This window comes from Mauremys reevesii, linkage group 2 (genome assembly GCF_016161935.1).
Source record: "Mauremys reevesii isolate NIE-2019 linkage group 2, ASM1616193v1, whole genome shotgun sequence".
NCBI classification, from domain to species: domain Eukaryota; kingdom Metazoa; phylum Chordata; order Testudines; family Geoemydidae; genus Mauremys; species Mauremys reevesii.
The window spans coordinates 74,996,293-75,022,236 of record NC_052624.1 but is presented as its reverse complement, the minus strand read 5'-3'; the positions used below and the strand labels follow the sequence as shown (position 1 = coordinate 75,022,236).

Below are 25,944 nucleotides of genomic sequence, written 5' to 3'. Positions count from 1 at the left end.
TTGCATGAGAACTTTCTAAAGATTATTTCCATTTCTATGCCCTAATGTGACCAAAGCACATAAGTTTGCATCTGTTGATTTATGATAACAGAGTCTGCTTCTCTCCAATAATGCTTCTAACATAAGGATTCATTTTCTTTTCCATCCAGGAGATATGCAAAAGTCTTTGCCAGCAAGCCATCTCAAAGGTGTCAATTTTCTTCTTGTCAGCAGCATTAAAAATCCCATGATTTGCATCCATCGGTCACACATGATAAAACAAAGCTTTCAGCGAGTCAAACCTCTGTACATTTTGAGATGCCACAGTTGTCATGGGGGTGGGGTTCAATCCAAACCAGTAAGGGGTTGTGTCACCATTTTCCCTGCAAGCCTGGGTGCCTTAAATTGTTTTACTGCTTTAGTTCCCAGCCTGGGGTGTTCACAGCCAGCCTACCAGCATGCAGGTCACACCTTTAGTGTCTATGTGCTAGAGAACCCTGGTTCAGTAGCTCTGATCCCAGCAGCCAGTCTACAGCACCACTCTGGCTTCAGCCAACCTGGGTTACTACTTGCAGGGTCACCCCAACATACCCCCAGTCCCAAATTTTCTACAAACCCTGTGCTCTACACTGTCCAGCCTTCTACTGAACAGTTCAGAGAAATAATAAGGTTGGTTTGTTCCTTTAAAGAGACAAAAACCACATCACAGTTTATTAACTGGGGTAAATAAACCTTTCTGTCCAAAGACAGCACTGAGTTGGTTTAGATTAAAAAAGCCCATCTACAAATTTATTAACAATAGTACATAGGTTAAGTGATGCCATGCAAAAGAAATTAAGTTCAAAATGGTTACAAGCAAATAAAAGTGAAAACATTCACCTAAGCTGAGGGGAGGTTGCCAACACTTTGGAGGATAGAGCTAAAATTCACAGGGATCTTGATAAATTGGATAACTGGGCTAAAGACAACAAAATGAAATTCAACAAAGGCAAATGGAAGGTGATACACTTAGAGAAGAAAAACCAAATGTACAAATATAGAATGTGAAATAACTGGCTTGGCAGCAGCATTGCTGAGAGGGATCTGGGAGTTGTGATGGATCACAACCTCAACATGAGTCAGCAACATGATGCTGTTGCAAAAAAAGCAAATGCAATTTTAGGTTGCATTAATAGCGGCATAGCATTCAAGTCATTGGAGGTGATAGTACCGCTCTACATGGTGCTGGTTAGACCTCACCTGGAGTACTGTGTCCAATTTTGGTCACCAATGTATAGAAAGGATGTAGAGAAACTGGAAAGGATCCAGACAGAAATGATGATCAAAGGGATGGAATTCAAGCCATATGAGTAAAGGTGAAGGAACTGGGTATGTTTGGAAAAGAGGAGACTAAGGGGGATATGATAAGTAATAAGAGGGACAGTAGACCAGATGTGGAAGATCCATCCGGCAGTAAGGGGCTTCTTGGCCCACCCTTTCTTTCTTCTTTCTTCTCCTGGCCTAAATTTTATAAAGCCAGAAGTTTCCTCAGTGAGTACCAGTCCAAGTTTATCCTGGTGTTACTACTGAAGATAAATGTGTCTTCTACCATGGTGGTCAAGAACTTGACCTTTCTAATTGGGAAAATGTCTTACTTCAAAGAATGGCCTCCTCACTATACAGCCCCTTCACAGGCAGCCAAGTCTAGGCAGCAATAATCTCAGTCCACTCCTTCAGGCATGAAAACTAGCAAGGTCATCAGGCCAACATGCATAAATAAACAACAGAAAATTGTCATCTGGCACAGTACATGCCCCTGCATACATTCACAAGCAATGCCAACATGGGTGGACAGGATATTGAATGATTAATTGGCACTCCAAGTTTGTAGTTCATTGAATTCCATGCTCTTCAGAAAGATTTTCTATTTAGTCTTAATTAGGGTGGCCAGATGTCCTGATTTTATAGGGACACTCCCGATTTTTGGGTCTTTTTCTTATATAGGCTCCTATTACCCCCCACCCCCGTCCCGATTTTTCACACTTGCTCTCTGGTCACCCTAGTCTTAATGTTTAATTTTCTTTAATGAGCTAAATAACTTAGCTTTTTCTAGGCTATGAGAGTGTCTCAACTGGAGGTTTCTTAGAGGTGGAACCAGACCTCCCTAACAGTTGTGCTGGTGTTTTCCCCAGCTTCATTTTCATAATAGTACACACCACTTCTCTTCCAGGACTGATGGCTCTGGCTCCGTACTGTCCTTTCTGTCATTCTGTATTGTGAGTGGCTCTAATGAGGCATACAGAGTGACACAGTAATCTCTCCACCAGTGTCTGCTATCATCACCTTCAATGAGGATTTTGCCATCATGATCTTTTATGATGTTCAATTGCAGGGAAAATTTTCTGGTAACAAGTCTAACCACTGTGAATATAGATTTTGTATTATTGCTCTTTCTAGCTTTCAAGTTCTCACATTTTGCTCTGATGTATTTACTCTTATCTTGTCTAATTTGCCTTTGGATCTGTCTTCTAAGCTCCTTATACTCTCTCCTACATTCCTGAGTCTCCAAGCCATTCTTTTTCACTCTTTGTAATAAAATTAAAAGTTCCATGCTCAAAGCTGCCAAAGTATACATTTCAAAATATCTACTGAAACCCATTCTGTACAGAAGTCGCATAGCTTTTGTTGATTCTGGACAGATCCAAACACAGTGGACCTGCCAAATGTCTTATTTTTTTTAATTTTATGTTTGAGGCTATCAGTTGATGGTCTGACCCTCTAACGGGGGTGGCACCCACCTCTCGTGAGCACCCCCTTGGCTGAATGCGTGTGCCTGCATTATCACTCTAATTGCAGTAGGTCTTCCATGACTGAGCCCTCCAGCTGAGTCTCACACAGTCTGAACATGAAATACAACCCCCTTCCAGGGTATATAGTCCAACAGGGGCCTATTCCAGGACTCAATTGGCCTCTTCCTGTAGCCTTCTCTGGGCTCTGTCTTTAAGCCGTCCCAGCCCTGGTATCGAGACATTCCTCCCTGGAGGCAATGTCTTTGCCCCTCTGGACTTTTCTGGTACAGCCCTCCAGCTGGGACACTAAACAGTTCAGGTCCCCTTTTGGGAGAGTATTACAGTTCAGTATTCAAGCCACTTCCCCAATGGCTAATCGGGGGGACCTGGGCCCACCCACTTTTCCGGGTCCTAGTCCAGGGACCTTATGAATAGCAGCATCCCTTTAACTAACCTGTGTTGCTGCTACAATTCCCTAGGCCACTTTCCCTCAGCCCCAACACCTTTATGAACACTTCACCCTCACCGTAGGGCTGAAGTCTTTGACCTTCTCTGCTCCTTTGGTCCCTGCTGGTAACTGCTTTGTTCATAGCCATGTTGCTTCCTCAGCCAGCCAGGAACACCATCCACACTCCTCCAGCAGCAGGCAACAACTGTTCTCTGCTCTGCACTGCAGCTCTTTTTATTTAGGTCCGTTGGGCACAGATTCAACTAAATGTCTTCCTCTCTCATTGTATAAATCCAGACCATTGTTTCCCATTACTTCTTTATGAGAGCTTACGCTTCCAACTTTCCCATTCAACTCCTCAGTTACAAGGGAGATATCTTTGCTTGATGTTTTAATGATTGTCTCCTCAAGCTGTTCAAAGAACTCATCAGTCCCATAATTGTCAGCTGCAGTTGTAGGACTGTAAACCTGTATGATTGACATGTTGATTGGCTTGACTTGAAGATGAATTGTAAAGATTCTATCACTGATTGGGTTATATCCAAGCCCACATTTTGAGGTCTCCTTGGATAAGACAAATGTGACTCCATTTTCACTCATTTTCTCAGATCCTTAGTAGCACTCCATCCATATACATCCATTGTCATGAAATGGCCCCTGACATTTCATCATAGCTCAGAGATTCCGCAGCTGTCTATCTTTTATCTTTCCAATTCTTTGGTCACAATGGTGGGCTTCCCTTCCTATGTACTCCTCAGACTCCATCTTCCTACTCTGCTAATTCATTTAAGAAGGTTCAGATCACACTTTTCTTTGAAGCAAACATCTGTACTTTCTGACAGATTTCATACGGCACCATCATAACCACAACCAGTACTTTTATTCACCAGAACCTCCTCGCAAGTATAGTTTGTTGCACCTTCTAATATGGGAGGGTCTCTGTCCACCACACCGCATGTGGATTAAAGATTTGCCTTTGTTCTGCCATGAAAAATCTCATGGGAGAAATTACAGAGAGTTGTTTCCCATTGTCGTTCCTCTGGTTTGTGGCTGCCATTAGTTAATTCATTGATTTAATTCTTCCATCTTTTGATGGTACCTCTTCCATTGGGGTTCCCACTAATCCTTCCCAGGCACTCATCCCACTGAAACTGTTGGCATTTTCCTGAGGTTTGCTAAGTTACTTGAATGCTGCTCAGCACTTGGTTTCAGCCAGTTGCCATGTAGACTGCTTTTCATCTGGTCCTTCCCCTTTGTCCTGTCTGGCTTGACTGGCCTTACCAGGAGCTAACGCTCCTACCAGCACAGCTCTCAGGGTCATTGGAACACACAAGCCTTCCCACCATGTCAAGATGCAGTCCCCAGTTACACTAGCTAAGATAAAAATGTTTAACAGATATCTATTCTCATGCTTCTGGACATAAGACATTCTAACTTCCTGAAGTTAAGAAGAAGCTCTGCACATAAGCACGTTGTTGCATAATTGTCTATTAGGGAGGTGAGTTTACATCTTTCCCTATAATATAAGGTCATGACTACTGTAGGAGACAGGATACTAGTTTGGATGGACTGTTGGTTTGATATGGTATGAGAATTCTTAGGTGAGAAATAAGGCTGTAAAGAATTTATCAATGAGGAGTTGGAGGCATCAATGAACTTAGGTTTTAAACTTTGATCCTTGTGTTCAGACTATTTTTGATTATATTGGTTTTAAAATAATGTTTTATTGAATGTACACGGCTTGCCTTAATGGTCAGAAATGTGAATTTCTTATTTATCTTGCATTTTTCTTTTTGCTTAAACCTTGAAATTGTAGAATGTGGGGCTGTAAAACATCTTGGAAGGTATTACATTTCTGTACTACATCAGTGTAAAAGAATCTTACTTTATGGGGTTATATTATGATGTGGTGATGGATAATTACTTTGCAGGAAAACAATAAATATACTGCTATGCGCTTGAGTTACTGTTTCTTTCTTTGGGGTATAATACACTTTTCTAGACTGGCATGAATGATAAACTATGCATGAACATTTGTTCTTGTTTCCTCATTTAATTTTTCTTCTGAGTATCTCTGCATAATCTTGGATCTGCATAAAGTTGTAAATATGATTCTAATACTTTGCTGAGGAACCTGTTAAAATTTCAGAGCTATTTGGACTCTCCTTTTTTCTTTCTTCTACTTCACAGGTGGCCAAATGTGGCCCACAGTTTGTGGAGGAGAGGCATATGGAGATCCCAGAAGGAAGTGTTCCATACCAATTTGAACAGAAGGCTGTTTGGATCAAGATATAGCATTGCATGTCAGGATCTTTAGTTGCCTAAGAACACACATCTATATTAAAGATGGTTGCAGTCTACTCCTTTTAAGTAGATTAGCTTGGCCCTGGGGATCTGGGCAAATTGCTAATGTAGCTCTCAGCTGGTCAAAATCTGGGCACCTAGTTCATGGCAAAAGAACTATTAAAAAAAAGTAAATTTACATAAAGTGAGAACTTCATTTCCTGGATTTTTTCAGTTTATTCTGGATTCATAAATTTACTTTTTGGGTGTCAATTTAATTTCTCTAATGATTTGATCAGTGCAGGACTCTCACTCTTGTGTTTCATCCTCCAGTGCAAATCAGCTCGTGAAACTCCCTGGTTCTTGAGATTTGTGATCCTCTAAGGATCTGCAGGCTGACTTGAGGGCTTTTTGTCCTACTAAGCATGCTCTAATCTCAGGTATTGCAGGCCCAAGAACACTTCAGACAGCAACTTTTCAGCTGTGATCAGTGAGGAAGCTTACCCCAGGAGCTGCTGCCAATGGTTCTCACACAGCTCTAGCTCTTGTTGCTGCTGTCCCTGCTTTTTGTCATTATTTCCTTAATTCCCAGTCAGCCTCATTAATCTGAGGCTTCCTCTTTCCTTCAGCTCTTGGTATCACTTGCACTGAAATATTAATGTAGTCTTTCTAAGGCTTGCCCGAGGTACCAGCTGTTTAGCAAGTGGGCTTTCTTCTTTGTGGCTACTGCCTAAGGCTTGGATGTTAGCTATTCCCATAGCTAGCACTCCTGGGAGCTTGTCTTGCTACCAGCTCCTGTCTCTGAATCAAAGTTTCCCCATGCTATTTTCAGTTATTCAGCATATTTTCAGTTAATCAGTGGCTGCTGATAATTTTTGTGTTGTGTTTTTCTGTTTTATTTCTCTTCTATTGGTTCTCTGATGGCTGAACTTGATGTGTTGATAACAGCTGCTTCTTGCACTGTGACAGTGACTTAGCTGTGAGGCTCTGCTGGGCCAAGACCAGCTTATCAGGGTGCATTTTTGCCTTGATGAACCGGATCTAGTGTTTGGAGCACCAATGTCCCTGTTGGAACATAGGTGCTCCGTTGCCTCATCCCTTCAATGCAACCATGCACCTCCCCTCTTGGTGCCTTGAATAACTCTGTGCACAAATGCCTTGGCTCACTGGCACCTTGTGAGATGTGATGTACCCACACCTCCATTTTCTTGACATGCCTCCTCAACCTCCACACACAAACACCCCTGCTCTAGCGGACAGACAACTCAGCTAACAAGCACCTTAAGTACTTCATGCACCAGCACCTTCATTGCCCTGGGACACCAATGCCACCTCTACCTCAGCATCTAGGTGCCTTAGCTCAACGGTACCTTGAGTAACTTGGGTGCACGAGCACCTCACCAGTCCCCACATACTTGCATCTTTACTGCCTCAGAGTGCAGGCTCCTTGCTGACCCCAGTGATGCACAGGCAATATCACTGGCTAATACAGTGCTACATAGGCAGCTGGACTGTTTCATCAGCCTCCACTGCCTTGGGTCTCTCACTCTCCTCTGTAGAACTGTGAGAATAACTGATTTTTTGGAATTGTAAAATTTTAGAAAAAATTGTTTTGGGTCACCCAAAAGGAATTTTATTTTTTGTTCTGGTGAACTGAATATGTTAAATATTTTTTGTTTCTGGTCAAATGAAACATTTGTTTAGTTTCACTTTGGAGTTTTTCTTTATTTTTTTTTAATAATTAAATAAAATTGAAGGATAATTCAAAAAGAAAAGTCATTTTGAATCTAGAAGTCAAACATTTAGTTTTGAAAATGTCAAAAGAAAACATTTCAACTTTTTTTTGGTGAGGGGTGGGGTGGAGTGGCAGGGTTTCTACTGAAACAATTTGTTGAATTCAGCGTGAGTTCGCTAAATGTTTCAGTTGATCTGAATCTGCATTTTTCATCAAAAAGAAGCATCCTCCCAAAATGTTCACCCTGCTCTACTCCTCTGGAATCATCAGTGCCTCAAGAGTTATGGCACTTGAACCCTCACAGTGCTTCAGCACGTCTTCTGGCATATTGGTACCTCACATGATACAACAGGTCTATCAATGCACTGGCACCACCAGGGGATGTCAGGGTCCTCAGCTGCCAATTCCTGCTTCTGTAAGGACAAGGATGTAGTATGTAGACTGTAAGCTGTTTGGTCTTTATTATACATGCATACAGTGCCCAGTGTATTGGGGACCCATTCCCTGACTAGGACATCTAAGTGCTATCTACATACAAATATTAAATAATAATAATAATGATAATTGGAGAATCATGTTTCCCTGAATTGATAATTAATTCCTGCTGTTTTATGATGCACTAGTGCCTTCATAGAAAAGATCAGACCTGAAATGCCTACATACATTTATAACATTTTTTAAAAGTCCATTATTTGCCAACTAAAGTCAATATTAAGACACTTTTTAAAAACAAAAACTTAATGTGGATCTGACTGACGGACTTATCCGGATGGACTTTTGCCTTGGTGAACCTGATGTCATGCTTGGATCCCAATGACCCAGGAGCTCTGCTGTCTCAGCCCTTCAATGCAACCAGCACCTCCATTTTGGAGTTTGCTTTGTGTTTTCAGTAAATGCGTACCTTGAAAAGTATCCTTAAACTCAGCATCTCAAGTAAAATTCATAGTAAAATCCATCAGAATATTTTCTAAAAAGTACTGGCTGCAGCACACAAGCAAAGATAAACATCTGTGCCACATTTCAGAGATCTCTTTTAAAATAGCCAATACCCTCACACCACAGTAATGACTAATCACTTGATACATTTCCTGTTTTTTACACTGAAAACAATTTGGTGTTTACGTTTCATTTCAGAAGACCTTATACTTTGTTTTATATGTGGAGGGGAAAAAAGAAAGACATTTGCCTTCAAGCTAAATCTTAATTTGTAAATGTTATCCTCAAATTAGGGTGCAGTCCTGGATCCTTAACTGAAGTGATTAATTAATGGGGGTACTTGTGTGAATAAGGATTCCTCACATGAGTAAGTGGTGCAAGATTAAGGCATTACATTGTAAAGCTGAATGATAAACCTTGGAAACTGGGAATTTCTAATAGTAACGATGACAGATTTTTAACTACAACACTGCTACCAGCTACCACATAGCTACCACAGAAATAGATGGTAATATCAACATGTATTTATGTATGATGACTTAATATAATATATTATGGAAGAGGTGTTTGAGTCCAATTTTCAAGTTTAAAATTTTGACTTAAGATTGCATCAAGAGATCAGCCAAGGCAGGATAAACTCTAAAATTTTCTAAAAAATGTATTCAGTGTGACTGATCTTCGTAAGATATACTCCTAATGAAAACACACACTCCAGAATAAGAGTATATTGTGCAGGAATTGAGAGCCATGACTTTCAGTGACAAATTAGTAGCATAACTTTTTGGACAGTGAATATATTTTTTAATCTAGCTTACTTATAAATTTATTAGTATCCTACTGAGAGACAACACAAGAATGGATTGGGAGTCTTAGGAGCTGCTGTTCCATACAGAGTCGGATTTTTGATGGGAATTTTATTATTGGCTAGACCAATGTTGAGAGCTTTTGAAAAGCTTACTCTTTACATTATAATAAGGATTACTGAAACTCAATATTTTTATTAGCGAGTATTCTAACATTAAAAAACTGTGACATTAAATTAGTGACCTTGGATTCCTTTTGTAACTTGCTCAAGATCAGACCATCCCTAAGGTAACTGAAAATGCATTGATTTCTGTGAGATTTTAGGAAGTAAAACACCTGGTTAGTTCTTGTATTAGAGATCTCCCGTTTTAGTTCCCTCTCTGATAGAAAAACTGTTTCCTATTTCCCTTTTTCTCATTTGACATTATTTTAGTTAAGTCATTGTGTTTTTCAAGCCCCAGAAAATGTAAATTATTTTCCATTTGCAGTGACTGACAACTTTATGGAATATAGTATCTCTGCTTCAACATTGTAGGCTGATAAAAAGGAAGACTGTGAAATCATGTTGCATCTTATATTTAAATCAACTCAGAAGATGGAAGAGACTGTCAAAAATGATGAACAATCTTTTGGACTCTTTTTAATAAATTGGAATTATGTGGGCAAACAATGCAGAAAATTACTGCTGCCTTGTGCAAATTCAGATTACTGAAATTACAGAGGTCTTGTTGAGGTACATGAGAAAAACTTTTTGTTGTTATGAACAGAGGTTTGATATGGTTGTCCTTGATAATATTCAATTGAGAAGGAAAAATGAGAATTCAGAACTGTGTTAAAAATATCATATTCTGAGAATCCTTAGTTTCTCTAAATACACTAGGAAACAGCTTCAATTTACTATACTTTAAAAAACCATCTAATCGATATTGAGTTTCTCAGATGGAAATTTCCTCCTTTTATGCAGACATATTTTTTGAGAGATAAATGTAAGCAGTACTGCCTATAGCCTTATTGGAAGATATTAAGGAAGCCTTTCCATTTGCAAACTTTGGGTATGCTACTAAAGTTTTTTGTTTTGCAACTTTAGGAATTATGTATTAAAATTATTTCATCCATTTCATAATGAAATTGTCAGGTGGTACGAAAAATGTTGCCTCTGGATTTGGTGCGATCCATACAAGCTCAAGTGCAGTGTGGAGCCCTGATTCAGTGGGTGCTGTAGGCACAAGATGATAAATACATAATAAAATAATACACGGATTCTTTTGTACTCCATTTTCTGATTAATGCGGGTGCAGCGTGTGTGTGTGTGGGGGGGAGGGAAGTGTTGGAAGTCCTTATGTTCCACTGAAGTACTCTGGCCATTGCTCCTTTTGGTCCAGCTACTCAGGCCAAAGCTGGGCACTGGATCTGAATCCAGTGGAATTTACATATTAATACAGACCTAGAAAACCATCCCTGGCTACAAGTAAGGAACTGAGTAGTGTTCCTCTCAGGAACACTATTCAGGGGAAAACCATTCTGAAGGTTATCAAATCTGAACTCTGGCAAATCAAAGTGGGATGTAAGTTTCAGAGGCATGGACCCCTCAGTTTTGGATTGTAATTTTTGCAAAAATTTTAATTACAAAATCAAAACAAAAATAACTTGAAGCATCCTCAGTGGAGTCATTCTGATATTATTTATTTGGCTATAATTGCAGTGCCAGATAAATAGAGGAAGAAAGAACTATGTGTCGATTGTGAGTGATGGGGCATAATGCCTTCTCATCACTGAATGTGGACTGTTCTGGGACTGTTCAATCTCTAGTTTCTCCCAGGCTTCTCATATCTTTTCTCATTATCGTGTAATGTGATTGGAGAAGTGGTGCAATTACGTGAAATTAGTATTCTTCCTCTTAGTTACTTAAAAATTACTTTTAAAAATCTTGGAAATATTGGGATTGTAAATTAATGATACTTAAATGCAACTTTAACCTGAATAGCACTTCTTCAGCAATAGATCACTCCAACTCAGGCACCATGATAGGCTTAAAGGTCATATTTAAATGAGCTAAGAATTCTCCAACTGCTAAATTCTGTGGGCACAAACTGGATTTTAATCAACATTAGGCATGCATCTCCCCATATCACCTGTTTTAGAGCTAGAAATTCCCTTGTGTCCCTTTTGCATCATCTCAGGATAATGCTAGAGTACTGCATTCGTTATTCTCCCCTTTCCTCTCCACCCCCCCCCACGCGCTGCTGTTTAGAGGGGTCAGTCCCCTGTAAGACTCCAATGTTGATGAGCATGTGGTAATATTTCCCTGCAGTATATGTAGCCACAGTTTTTGCGTGGGATGTGGATGGGGGATAGAATCTGATGAGTATTACATATCAAGTGATGAATATCGTGTATTCTCTCCCACACTGCACAAATGGGTGCATGTAACAGTGTGTTTTCTTTCATCCACTTCATTATTAGTCACATTTCCCATCACTTTAATTTCTTTACATTCAGGTAATTCTATTTTATGTTTCGTCTAATAATTTAATCTTTCCACACAGCCTTATTCCCATTTGTCTGTAATAATAGCTTGCAGAAAAGTGACCAAACACTGCTGGACCTTTGCTTTTCATTTTCACCATGTTGTACATTTGATCCTGATATTTAACTAGCATATTGGCTGTGCCAGATTTTTAATTTCTTTTTGTCTGCCAGATTAAGGCATACAGTGTGTTCTTTTATTATGCTTCTGTTCAAAATAAGATCTAGGAAGTATGAACATGTCTTTAAAAAACTCCCTATTTCATTTTTATGACAGAGGGAAAGGATGGACCTGTGGCTAAGCATAGGAGTTCTGCATTCTCTTCTTGGATCTCCTGTGATCACCTGGGTGACCTTGGAGAAATTAGTTATTTTTTCTTTAGGCCTCAGTTTCCTCATCTCTAAAATGAGGCTGATCCTGTTTTCTACTATGACGTTGCACCCAATATGCTTTATGAAAATATGTTTGGAATGTGAATATAATGTAACTGGAATATGCTTTATGCAAAAGGTCTCTTGTAAGGTATCATTACAAAGCTTATAATCTACTGAGTGTGTTCATCCTATTTGTATGTATCATTCTTGTATCTAAAACTAGAAATAAGAAGTTAACACTGTGGTCCTATTGTAATTATGCAAAGTGTGGGCCATTAATGGTGGTTTAGAATCTTGATGGCACCCATTGACTAGGACAATTGGCTGTAGATGGTTTATTTACCTGCAACCCTTCTTGTGGGTGTAGGGGCCCGCCTGTGGGTAATGAAGAATGAGGTCTTACAGTGACATGTGACCATGTCACCTGATACTGGAACCCATCTTAAATCTGGTGCTTTTCCATTTAGAAGGAAGTGTGGGAACCCAGAGAGACAAAGGATTCCCACCTTGGGTCAAAGCTATAAAAGGGAGTGGAACTGAACAAAGGGGGACAGTTATGAGAAATCCCCTAGTTACCACCTGAGTTGGAACTAACAAGAACTGTACCAGGGGAAAGGATTGGGCCCAGACTAAGAAGGAGTCTAGTGTGTGAAAGAAGCTTATTGGAACATCTCTGAGGGTGAGATTTACTTGTATTCAGTTTCTTAAATGTATTAGGCTTTGACTTGTATGTTTTGTTTTATTTTGCTTGGTAACTTACTTTGTTCTGTCTGTTATTACTTAAAACCAATTAAATTATACTTTTTATTCTTAATAAAATAATTTTTGTTTATTATTAAACCCAGAGTAAGTGATTAATACCTGGGGGAGGAAACAGCTGTGCATATCTCTTTATCAGTGTTATAGAGGACGGACAATTTATGACTTTACCCGGTATAAGTTTTATACAGAATAAAATGGATTTATTTGGGGTTTGGATCCCATTGGGAGCTGAGTGTCTGGGTGCTGGAGACAGGAGTACCTGCTGAGTCGTTTTCAGTTAAAGCCTGCAGCTCTGGGGATGTGGTTCAGACTCTGGGTCTGTGTTGCAGCAGGCTTGCATGTCTGGCTCAACAAGACAGGGTTCCGGAGTCCCAAGCTGATAGGGAAAATGGGCTCAGAGGTAATTTCAGCACATCAGGTGACAATCCCAAGGGATTTCTGTGACCAAACCCATCACGTCTACTTTCCAGAGAAAATGTGAATCTTAACTCAGTAATATAGGTACAGTTCTCCACAGTCTGTGGATAGAAGTTCACAGAAAAGTTCAAAGTATTATTACTAGTTTATTTTAATATTCCACCTCTTAACTGTATAACAATATTAATATCTACCCTTTGTAAAGTAGTTTTTACTTGGAGAAGATTTCATAATGGTCTCCTGTGACACTGCTGGTCTGGGAATTAGAATATTTAAGGTATTTTTTTCTAAGAAGGTATTTTAAAGTGCTTTTAGAAGGACTATTAAATGAGTGAGTTAGCAACATCATTTCAATATTTGAATTAGATGTTCCTTTTAAACAGAAAAATTGTACCAAGGGAAACTGGCTAAATATTTTGTAATGTTTTAGCTGCATTACTCCCATTTATCTGTATGGTTCCCATTGGCTTTAATTTTAGCCATTTTTTTAAGCCTTGCAAGCTGCTCTGGAAACAGAGGGGTTATTTTTTAGTTCCAGTATTACAGTATCAGAAAATGGAAAAATATTCAGACTGCTTGTCAAACAATTTTATTTAATCAGTGCATATTATAGGTGGGGTTACCAGCCCCACCTATTACTTAAATTGCTCAATAATTCCCATCATAAAACCTAGTTTTCCATTGCCTATAATTTTGCTACTTTTAAAAATCTTTTCATACCAGTTGTTTGCCTCCAGCTGAATTTTTTTTCTTTTTTTTTTTTGGAGAATTTCAGCCCAAACAGTCCAGCTATTTCTGAGAACAAATCTAAGGAACAATACATTGGTTTGCTTAAATTCTTGAGACTTCTTTGAAATGCTCTAGCCTTGGAGCAAGGATTTGAAAATTGTCAGGAGAGTGGCCTCTGTGTCAGGGATGTGCCTGGGGCGAGGGATGGCTCAGTGGTTTGAGCATTAGCCTGCTAAACCCAGCAGTGTGAGTTCAACCCTTGAGGGGACCATTTGGGGATTTAGTTGGGGATCGGTCCTGTGTTGAGTAGGGGGTTGGACTGGATGAGGTTCCTTCCAACCCTGATAGTCTATGATTTAACTTGATGGTAGTGCAAAGATATAAGCAACATATCCATGTTGTGACTCTCCCTCCCCAATCAGGCAGATGATACTCCATCTCCTGGTTTGATTACTGCAGCCTCTTTGACATCTATATTGTTCCCCTTCAGTCCATCCTAAACATGGCCACTAAAATTCATCATCTTCACCTACTGATCTGATCACATCACCTCTCCCCTTTAAGTTTTCCACCAGCTCATTTTCCACTGCATCAATTTAAACTCCTTGTCTTTAAAGCCCTACATAACTCTGCTCTGGACTACATCTCTGCCTTCATGCTGGAGGTGTAAATTTCATCTTAAGGAGACATACGTGCTAAAAATAGAACATAGCTGTGGTGTGGCAAGCAGCAGAGGTGCTAGTCACCCTAAGTAAGTACCCTCCAAGTCAGTAGGTACATACTTGGTGTGGTTAGCTCCACCCACCGCTTGCACCACCAGGCCTACACTCTATTTTAGTCTCTTATTATGTCACTATCCTCCTTTCTCCATTCTGCTAATGATCCCAGTCTTCATTTGTTTTTTCTATCTCCTTTGGTTTTTGTCAACACTTCCCCTGTGTGTGGGACACCCTGGCTATTCCGATCACCAACCTACTACTCTCTATTCATTCAGGTCCATCCTAGAGACTTCCTTCTTTCAGAATGCCCACAAGACGTTAATCAGCAAAAATATTAATATGGAATTAAAATAAAAGAATTTTAGTCATTCATTCCTCTGGGCTTCCCAGTACATGCTGTCTATATTATGGGGCAGATCCCAAGCTGATGTAAATCAATGGAGTTATATCATTTTACACATTGGAAGATCTGACTCCCAAGTCTTGTTTAGATTGCATGCTTTCAAGGCATCAAGCATGTTAGCAAGTTAGCAAATAATAATGATAAATTAAAACAAAACTGGGAAAAGTGTGGTTTCTGACAAACCTAAAGATACGAGGTTTAAAATATGCATTTAGGCTCAAAATGTCTTGAGGCAGTATTTTATTTTACTTCATTTTACCATTCTACTCAGGGGTACATTTTCAGCATTGTATCGGATGTTTCAGCAGCAAAAGTTTCCATTAATATACATGGGAATAATGCTGCCAAATCTCAAGTGTCACGGCATAAATTTAGTTCTATATATTATATAGCAAGTATAATAAAAATGTTTCCCAACAATTTATGAGGTAAGTATCAGAGTCTGATGCGTTCTTGCATATACTATGAGAATTCCACTATATAAACATTTTTGTAGAGAAGATGATAACAGAAATGTGAAAATAATTGAAAACTGAAATACAAATGGCAAATACAAAACTGGTATAATTGGACCTTTATGGCCTTTTAAGATATTATGCTGAACTGTGACAAGACTGCAGTTATTAAGAAATGGACCACAGTGGAAATACTTCTGTAAGAAGAATGGACTAGACTTACAAGAAATATGAAATGAGAATCTCTAATGATGGGAATAGAATGAATTTGTAAAAGAACATTTGGACACTTCTAATATCTGAGCACAGTTAAGCATAAATCTGTGGTTAATACTAGTAGCAGCATTTTCAAATTATTACGAAAGTAGAGCACAAAAAAAATCTAACATTGCTGATAACAGAATTTATTCCTAAGTACTCTTTGATGTATAATTAGGTAGATACAGTTATATTTTTTCCTTTGAAGGTTCTTAAGATATGTTATCTTGCACTCCAACTGACTTCATAATGATTATTATATTTAATGGAATTATGTAGCACGGAAAGGTTCTTACTGTGCTAAAACTGTGTTCTAAACTAAGCTCCATGCCATTCACAATTTTAAACTGACCAATTCATACAAAAAAAGTGAGTGAAATGTAAGAAAAAGAAGTTAATGTTCTTGAAAGATGCCAAATTGAAGTATTGGAAACTGAAATCCTCTATCTAGTCTCAGAAGGAGAAGTTACAGCACAATCTTCCCCTGAAATGGGCAACAGCTATTACCTGGCAAGAGCACTGCTAGGGTTGAGAGAATAAATCAGTCTTTGTGCCCTTTGTCTCTGGTGCTGACTGTGGCATGGGGTCTGTTCACTAGGAAGATGCACCCACTACAGGACAGGCCCAACAAAGAAAGTAACAGAATGCCACTAGCCATCACCTTCAGCCCCCAACTAAAACCTCTCCAGCGCATCATCATCAAGGATCTACAACCTATCCTGAAGGACGATCCCTCACTCTCACAGATCTTGGGAGACAGGCCAGTCCTCGCTTACAGACAGCCCCCCAACCTGAAGCAAATACTCACCAGCAACCACATACCACACAACAAAAACACTAACCCAGGAACCTATCCTTGCAACAAAGCCAGTTGCCAACTCTGTCCACATATCTATTCAGGGGACACCAATATAGGACCTAATCACATCAGCCACACTATCAGAGGCTTGCTCACCTGCACGTCTACCAATGAGATATATGCCTGCATGTGCCAGCAATGCCCCGCTGCCATGTACATTGGCCAAACTGGACAGTCTCTACGCAAAAGAATAAATGGACACAAATCAGACATTCAGAATTACAACATTCAAAAACCAGTCGGAGAACACTTCAACCTCCCTGGTCACTCAATTACAGACCTCAAAGTCACAATACTCCAACAAAAAAACTTCAAAAACTGACTCCAATAAGAAACTGCAGAATTGGAATTAATTTGCAAACTGGACACCATTAAATTAGGCTTGAATAAAGGCTTCCTCACTTGATATGTAATTAGGCTTGAATAAAGACTGGGAATGGATGGGTCATTACACAAAGTAAAAGCTATTTCCCCATGGTATTTTTTTTCTCCTACTGTTACTCACACCTTCTTGTCAACTGTTGGAAATGGGCCATCCTGATTATCACTACAAAAGTTTTTTTTCCTTCTGCTAATAATAGGCCACCTTCATTGATTAATCTTGTTATAGTTGGTATGACAACACTCATTTTTTCATGTTCTCTGTGTATATATATCTTCCTACAGTATTTTCCACTGCATGCATCCGATGAAGTGGGTTTTAGCCCACGAAAGCTCATGCTCAAATAAATGTGTTAGTCTCGAAGGAGCCACAAGTACTCCTCATTCTTTTTGCTGATACAGACTAACACTGCTACCACTCTGAAACCTGTCACCACGGGAACTGACTCATTTCTCACAGGTATCGGTTGGTACCAGCTTTCCAACCCTGGTTTGATTAGAAGCAGTGACCTAGAGATGAACAGCTTACCAGTCACTTCTCTTAGGAGCTTTTTCTGATTTTTAATGTAAGTAACATGCAGTGAATTCCTTGTGTGTGCTGCTGAATGTGTATCTATCATGACTAATATGTGGAGGTGATATCTATGTAACACATTGGAAATTCATGGGATACATTCTATTTTCCACATACCTTTAATTGACTCACCAGCCCTCTACTCACTAATCCATCTCCCCTGGGACTTATTCTAACATTCAAATTTGGTGAACTCCAGCAGCTCTCATTGACTTTAGTGGAAGCTGTTCAGTGCTCAGCAGTTTTGAAAATCAGGCCATTTGTTTCACTGTCTAAATATGGATTTAGGAGGCTAACTCTAGACATAATTTTTTTTTTAAATCCTGGCCAATTTTTTCTAAGATCAGCACATTTAAGAAAATTAGAGTAAAGCAGCTCCCTGAGTACCCAGGTTCATATTCTCTAAAACCTTTTAAAAAGTAAAAAAAAAAAAGAAGAGACAGTCACCATAGGCTTGGTTTGCTCTTCTGTACAGCTTGTTCAGAGTGATTAAAGATGTGAGTTTTATCTTGGTATAAATTCCTGTCATAAAGTGTTCGTGTGGATGACAGGCAACGTTTGATGTTCTCTTATGAATGGATTTGGATCAGTTTCAGTGGCAGAAATTGTAATATTTATAATTGCCTTGGACAGTGTACTGTATGGAACTAAATGTCCTAAGACATGAAAGTAAATCAAGTCAGCCTAGGGTTCACATTCACTGCAACTTTTGCTGCTTTGATTTTGGTAGGCATTGTACTGTAAGCTCTTATTTTGTTTTGTTTTTGGTTTGACATTCACCGGCTTCTTTCTCCTTTCCTCCTCTCCCTCCCCTTTATTTTCCTTCCCACTCACTGACTGAATTTTCTTGATTTTTAGAATTCAGTGAAATAGGGGGATGAAGGCAGAAATGGCTGACAGCGGGAAAAAAAAGTGTTTGCCAACAGCCCCCACACCACAGAACCAGAACGTGAAACTATACAGAGACAAACCATTCTAGTTTCACAGTGCCACTGAAGTGAAATGCCAAAGGCAGGCAAACAGTCTAGCAACAGTTTCAGTGTCTGAGATTAGTAACACAATGACTCAGCAACACTAACAGTATTATTTAATCCGTTTATTACAGTAGTGCCTCGGGGCCAGCCAAGAGCAAGGCCCGATTGCAGCAGACACAGTAGAGACAGATAGTAGATGGTCCCCACTCAAGAGCATACAGTCTATATAGAGCAAAAAGACAAAGGCTGGGGGAAGGGGGTTGAACACAAAGGCAAAGCGAACATTGTGATAGCGACACTGTTCATTCCATTACATTTTTGGGGGAAGATGGGTGGGTTTAGTGAGGAGGGAATCAGCTAAATGGAAAGAAAAAGGAAGGGGAGGGGAATAGGGCAGGGAAGATGAGGGCAAGCTGGGCAGGTGTGGACTGAGGCTGCGGTGAAGAGACAGGGAGGGAGGGGGACATGGAGCTGGAGGGTATCAACATTTGACATCAATCACTGATAGCACTGCTAGTGTCATTATGCGTTAGAACCTGTGCCAGCATTTAACATCAATTATCCTCCACAACAGCCAAGAAGAGCCTCTCTAGCACCACCAACCAGTGCCACTAAATGAAACCACTACACCATCTACAACCCCATCGAGGTGGAGAAGGGGCCAGGAAGGTGAGTTGGTAAGATCTTGACAAAAAATTGAGATTTGGAGGGAGCTGGCTGTGGAGGAAAAGAGCAGTGGGCAAGCTAGCCTACTGCAGAGTGGGGAGACAAAGAAAAGCCTCTCGGCCCCTCCTAAGAACCTGCCAGCAATTTAAAAACATTTAGGTAATATATTAAGCAGTCTCTATTTATTAGTAACACAGGTTAGGGCTTTTTTTTAAACATGATTTTTAATCTGCCAGTGTCCCTTTTTAATAAAATAGTTATTTTTGAATGACCATCCTTGTATTTTACAAGGATATATGGTATTAAAATTTAATAGCAGGAACAGGTAGAATAGAAAATAAAAAGGACATGCAGGTGTTTTTGGTGCAGCAGGAAGAATCACAGTTGACCTTGTTCTGTTAAAACTCCCTTCATATTTTGGCCCTGACTTTGCAAATGGCTCCATGTGAACATGTGTCCACATGGAGGCCCATTTACCTCATCTGGGCTCCATAGAGAGAAGCTTTAAGGGGCAGAGCCTTTATCTGTGGCCTTTGCCCTGTCCACTCAATCAGCTGCTACACTGTCACTTTGGAACCAGTGGGTCAAGCCATCTGGCTTCTAGTAAGGGATGAATCTCAAAATATTTGGATTCTTATCTAAACTTCTTTGGTGCAGAAATCAGGTGGGACATCTTGTGAGAACATGGGCTTCTTGAAAGATTTACAGTACTTCCCAGTTAGTAACAGCCTGCCAGACTGAGCGTTTTGGCACTTCCAAACCAAAAGGAGGAAACCCCTTTTTCAGATATCGGTGCCTCTGCAACATCTCCAACAAGTACCTCAAATGTAGTTGGGGGTTAAGGTGTAACTATAAAGACATGTAAACCCCCTCATACAGGGTTTTGTTATTCCATTAGTTTGCAGATTCATAGAGAACTGACTGATTTGCAGGGCCAGCTCCAGGCACCAGCGAAGAAAGCAAGTGTTTGGGGCGGCCAATGGAAAGGGGTGGCACATCCGGGTCTTCTGCGGCAATTCAGTGGCGGGTCCCTCAGTCCCTCTCTTCCTCTTTGAGCTGCTGCCGAAGTGCTGCCGAAGAGGAAGAGAGGGAGCGATGGACCCACTGCTGAATTGCTGCCGAAGAATGGAGCAGAACAATTGAGGTGCTGCCGAAGTGCCGCCGATCGGCTTAATCCTTTTTTTCCCCCCCTTGGTTTGCCGCTTGGGGTGGCAAAAAAGCTTGAGCCGACCCTGCTGACTTGAGTCACTTTTCCTTTCTGTTTGTTCTGCTTATTGTTCTGAGTCAAACTAAACTAGTTTAACCCTACTTCAGCCTGGTGCAGCATGTCTATACAGTAACTCCTCGTTTAACGTTGTAGTTATGTTCTTGAAAAATGCTTCTTTAAGCAAAACGATGTTAAATGAATCCAATTTTCCCATAAGAATTAATGTAAATAGAGGGGTTAGGGTCAAGGGAAATTTTGTTTGCCAGACAAAAGACATTATATACATAGTATAAGAGGGGTAGCCGTGTTAGTCTGGATCTGTAAAAGCAGCAAAGAGTCCTGTGGCACCTTATAGACTAACAGACGTATTGGAGCATGAGCTTTCGTGGGTGAATACCCACTCCGTCGGATGCATGGCATCCTAGTGTAGTGTAGTGAGAGCTTAGACTTGTTCCTTCTGATCCTTATTTATGCTCTAGCTCTGCCTGCAAGGCTGCTAGTAATAATTAAATCATAATGAATACTTGTTAGATTAAAGCCAACTCTGCCATCATACTTCAATGCTTGACTGGTATGCTCTTGTGCTATTCCACCACAGTTGAGGTTAACAACTCACTGCCATTATTAAAGTGGATCCTGAGACACATCGCTGAGCATTTAAGTAAATATCATGGTTCTCATGTTGTTTTCTTTCCTTCGGTACTTCCAAATATAAAACTCAGTCCTGAATGCTACAGATATGAAGACATGATGTTGGTTTCTCTAGCAGGCAGCCATACCAAGGCTAGAGTTGGACAAATAGCAGTGATGAGCAGTTGTTTGTTTGATCAGAACTGAGATATACCATAAACCAGGGGTTCTCACAACAAATTGTTTGGTGTCCTCAGAGTGCGGCCACCAACTCTTGCTGGTGGCCACTCTGTTAAATTGTCCTAAAATACTTAATTAACTTTAGGAAAAACAAATAAATATACACATATACATGTCCAGATCGTTGTAATTTATTCATGTAGGTTTTTGTGGTTTTTTTGCAGACTGAATAATAAAAATAATGTATGGTTGTATTTTGGTGCTGCTGGCCCCCGCTGCCTCCTCTCACCCATCACCTCTGGCCTCTGCTGCCTCCTCCAGCTACTCACTTACCCCCCTCCAGGCCCCGCTACCCTATATACAGAGAGATAAACAGTTACAGGTTAAAGTGAGTGATAGCAGTTCTTGTTTGGCAGAGGGAAGGGGAGATGGCAATTTATTGTAAAACATTTTTTTTTCTCTGAAATTGCAAAAGACCATTAGTTAATTTGATATCCTGAGGTGCATAAATAAAGTTCCATTTATTCCAAAAGCACCTCTTAGCATGTGATGAGGATTATTGTTCAGGCAGGTATAGAAAGTACTTTATGCCCAAGGGAACGCTGCAATTTTACCTGTTTTTTAATAATAATGATTCCATAGCAAAAGATAACCTTGTTAGACTGATCCTGCAACTTGTCCTGTGTGTGGGTGGAGATCTGTTAACTTCAGCACAGCCCTATCCTGGCACAGGGTTTTCCTATGTGGAATAAGCTGCAAATCGGAGCTTTTTAAGTGATCCTTGCATTTGAAGCTGTTTGCCCTGCTGGTGATTCACTGTTCATTATAAAAAAGAAAAACCAAGACATGAATAGCTTGATTTTTTCAGAGGTGTTGATCATCTGCTGTGGGAATGGCAGGTGCTCAGCACCTCTGAAAATCAGGCCTTGAATTGTTGGATCATACAAAAGTTTCACCCCTTGCTTGGGAGTTAGTGTAGATATATGTATAGGGCCCAGGATTGGGGCTCAAGAGTGCTAGAATTTATTCCCAGCTCCACCACTGGCCTGCTGGGTGCTGTTGGGCAAGTCACATCAATGCTCTGTGACTCAGTTTCCCCACCTGTGAAATGGGGCTAATGATACTTACCTCTGTTCTCTGCTTTAAGAGCTACTGATAAAAAACACTATATAAGACCTATGGGGAATTCTTTCCTCACAAAAGGCCTGATTCTGTCAGGTAATGAGTATTTCATGAAAGGCATTGAGCCTCCTTGACTCTCAATGGCTTCAACAGGATTTCACTCTGTGCTCACCCACTGGTAGGATTAGGTCCAAATGCAGTATTCTCCAGAACAGGGTGTGTCCCCCCATTATGTAAGTGTATTGCATTTTCTATTTCCCTATTACGTGGGGATTGTATCTTGGGAGTCTTCAGACAGAATAACAATAGGGCATTTTGGATTAGCTCTGCACTGAGCTCTAAAGAATTAGTGTGTAGCTGAGCCAGTTACTAATGTTAAATTGCGTATGCCTTCGTATTGTTTTGGGGCTAAATTATCCTGAGTCCCGTGCATAATAGTTAATTCTGACTGCAGCGGCACTCACTAATGGGTGTGGAGCTGATGCACAGCAGGATTCCTTTCAGCTGCACTCTGCCAACAAGTGCTCATAGTTTCAGCAGCTGCTGTTTCTGCTGCTCAGGCCATGGGGAATTTTATAGGCCAGTTTTCCCTTCACTTGCAGAAACAATCCAACAGAGCTAAGAACTCAGAACTCTGAGTCAAAGTGCTGACCCATCAGCAGGTGTTCAAGAGCCAAGCAAAGCAACTCATCAGTTTGCTGAGAGGACAGATATTAACATTTTACAGTCTCTAACACTCTCTCACAAACACACCAAAATCTGAGTATACATGTGCAGTATAGCACTGTTATTTTAAGACTTGCTATGTGATTAACATTACCCATAATATAAGGCTACTGCTACAATAACCTTGCATTCCACTTACGCAAATCACATACACTCTTTCACCACATGAAATACTTTAATGAGCAATGCAACTAATTACTCAGTGACAACTCAGGTACTCAGCCAACAGTTTCTCAGGTAACTAAGGTAATTTGCTAATTATAGTATATAGAAGGTTGTTTCATTCCCTTGTATCCTAAGGTACCGAACACAGTTCATGCACAGAATTGTTTTATTAGTTACACACAAAAATTGTTAGCTTGCTTTTTTTAAAGTGAGGCAAACTGACAAAATGTAAGAAATCCAGAGTACTCCTCCATAAACACACATTGTATAGTTGGGGAAGGGACAGCTGATTGAGAAAGGCAGCAATCTGATTAGCTAGCAGTGTTATAATCTGTACTGATATACGTCAGCAGTTGTGGAGAGAATCACAAAAGCCTGCTCTCTTTTGCTTTCTTTTGTCTTTTGCTGCAGAAGATTTCATTAGTCACTTGGGCCTTTTTCCAAGGATTCTTGGGAATTTAACTTAAATGATTATTTTGTATGGTTTCTTCAAGGGGGAGAGTGAGTTGTTCTAGGTGTGCCAATTATATTTGCATAATGGTCCCTCTACTTGACAGTCCAAATGCCTAAAGCCATCAATTCAAGAATCATTGCTGCCTGATGAAGCTGCATCCTCAGTTTTAGGGGGTTCTAATTTTATACACAAAGCAAGAGAGTTATTTCAGAAGGTTTCCAGAATGATTTCTCTAGGCAACAAATTAATGTCCAAATGTCATGGGAGTCTGCAGCAAGCAACAGAGGCAATCAGCAGGGCTGCACAGAGGTTTGTGGGGCTCCAGGGCAAAATCTGAAACTGAGGCCCATCCAACCTCCCTCTCCCCCCACAAAAAAAACCCAAACCAAACCCACCATGGAGACAAAAGAGACCCTGGAAACAGGGGGCGGGAAGGGGGCGTCGGAGAGCAAGCCTGACCCTCACTCACCCTGCAGAGGCAGCTCCTGTCCCACTGGTCTGGGCTTAGCTCTCCACTCCAGTTGTTATGGCCTGGCGCAGGGAGTTGCAGCACCAGTCAAGTTTGGCCCGGCCACCCCTCTGTCATGACAGAGTGGGGAGCATGGCCCGTTCAAATTTGAGAGAGTGGCATTGTGACTCTGTGTGCCAGGTCACAGCACCACTCAGTTCAATTCCACTGGTTTGGGGATCCATTCAAATGGGGGGGGCATGAAGCAAACTGCCCCCCCCCACTCAACCCTTCCTGGCAATCAGAGCAAACACGGAGCAATCTGAAATGAGTTAATGACATGGTAGTAGCCCTGGAGATGATATGACTCTTGACTCCTATATCCAGATTTCATGTTTACAACAAATCGTACAATACAAAAAAAATGTATACAGCAATGTATGTTTGTAAACAAACAACATAAAGTGGTAGCTTGAAACAATTCTACTTTTAATTAGGTGCCCATAGCAGGAGATGTGTACTCCGTCGCATACAACGTATGTTCTGCTCCCTTAAATTTGATTACTGAGAACTTAAACCACTTCATTACGTATGTATACACCTACTATAAATTATTCCCAAGAGTGATAATTCCTGATAATGTCTTGGAAACTATTTTAAATAACCTCACCCCATAGCTCAGATCATTAAGGCAAAGAGGAACCATGATATTATATTGTCTGGAGTTGGCGTGTGGAGGCATTGCTTTAGAGGATGTATCCCATCCTCCTTTTGGTTTTATGCAGGTTTAACCTTAGTTTGATTTGTGATTCCCTGTCAGTTTTTGCTTGTGATGACTCTGAGCAAGAGGGAAAGTTTGCATAGAGGCAAGTTCCTCTTGTAGCAGTGATTCTAGGACAGAGACTGTTACCAAGAAACCTCGTCCACACAAGGACATTTTAAATTTCCCTTTGTTGCTAATATTGGGTCCCCGGAAGTTTTCGTAGCAATGCCAGAGCCCTGGTGTGTTCAGGGCTTTGGCTACGGACGCTATTTCAGCACTGTGTTAATTAGACTTTCTGCCACCAGAGGTTAGATGACTGCCGAAAACTATGTCTGCAGCTGGCAGGCTGTCTACACGACAGCTCCTAAGAATTCTGAGAAAATTTTCAAATATTTCCCTGTTACAGACAAGGCCAAAGCTACTAATACAGCTCTGGGGTTTGGCTTTGGTAATTTTAGCAATGACAGCTGACCAATTTTAGTGCATGCCAGCAGGAGCTACATGGGCCAGTTAGCGTGTGACACACTAGTGTGAACTAAAACACTTTGTAGACAAGCCCTAAATCTCTGTGTATTGCCTGTGGTGACTAAATTGACCCAAGCGTGATGAGGGCTGTGAGAGTGTTTGCGTTTAGGCATTTGTTGTTTTGGATAGATCTGCAACTTTCCTGTCTAAGAATAAAATGTGTGTGTTTAAGAAATTCCTTTGCAAAGCCTGTGTTCCTTATTGTAACTGCTCTGTGGTCGCCGAGGGGTTAAACTGCAAACCACAGGTAGGTGGGACTCTCTGGGAGAATATGCAAAGCAGTTGAAGAGGCGTGGGAGGTCTTAACACGGATCTTGGGGCCTAGGGCAATTGGACTGTGGGATCCCACATCTCAAGGAAGGGTTTCAGACAGGAAGTTGTCATGTGGGAGTGCCCGCTAGAGGCCCAGTGCAAGAAACAGTGTCTGGACTCTGCCCAGCTGGCTGGGAAGCACATGGGATCCAAAAGGTGGCTCTAACTACAGAACACTGAAGACCGCTCACTAGGGGGCTCAGCCAGGACTGTGACTAATTATTGTTTTTCATGAAAAAGTTCCAGAAACTTTAATTGAAAAACATCTTCAGTGAAAATGTTTCATTTTTCAATGAAAAACTGAAGCCAAAAATTAAAACATTTCAGGTTTCATAAAAACAAAACCAATTTAGTTTGTGTG

At 40.5% G+C, this 25,944-nt stretch overlaps 1 long non-coding RNA gene across 2 annotated transcripts in view; it reads left to right on the top strand.

The window, feature by feature from the left end:
• The window catches only part of LOC120397825, a 33,248-nt gene extending 23,639 nt beyond the window's left edge, over nucleotides 1–9,609 (top strand). The window contains exons 3-4 of one of the 2 annotated variants that reach the window (XR_005594023.1): nucleotides 5,386–5,498; nucleotides 9,442–9,609. This is a non-coding gene — a long non-coding RNA (uncharacterized LOC120397825). Of the gene's footprint in view, nucleotides 1–5,385; nucleotides 5,628–9,441 lie in introns of those variants that run through there. The other variant, XR_005594022.1, reaches the window with a different exon arrangement.
• Nucleotides 9,610–25,944: the final 16,335 nt, after the last annotated feature.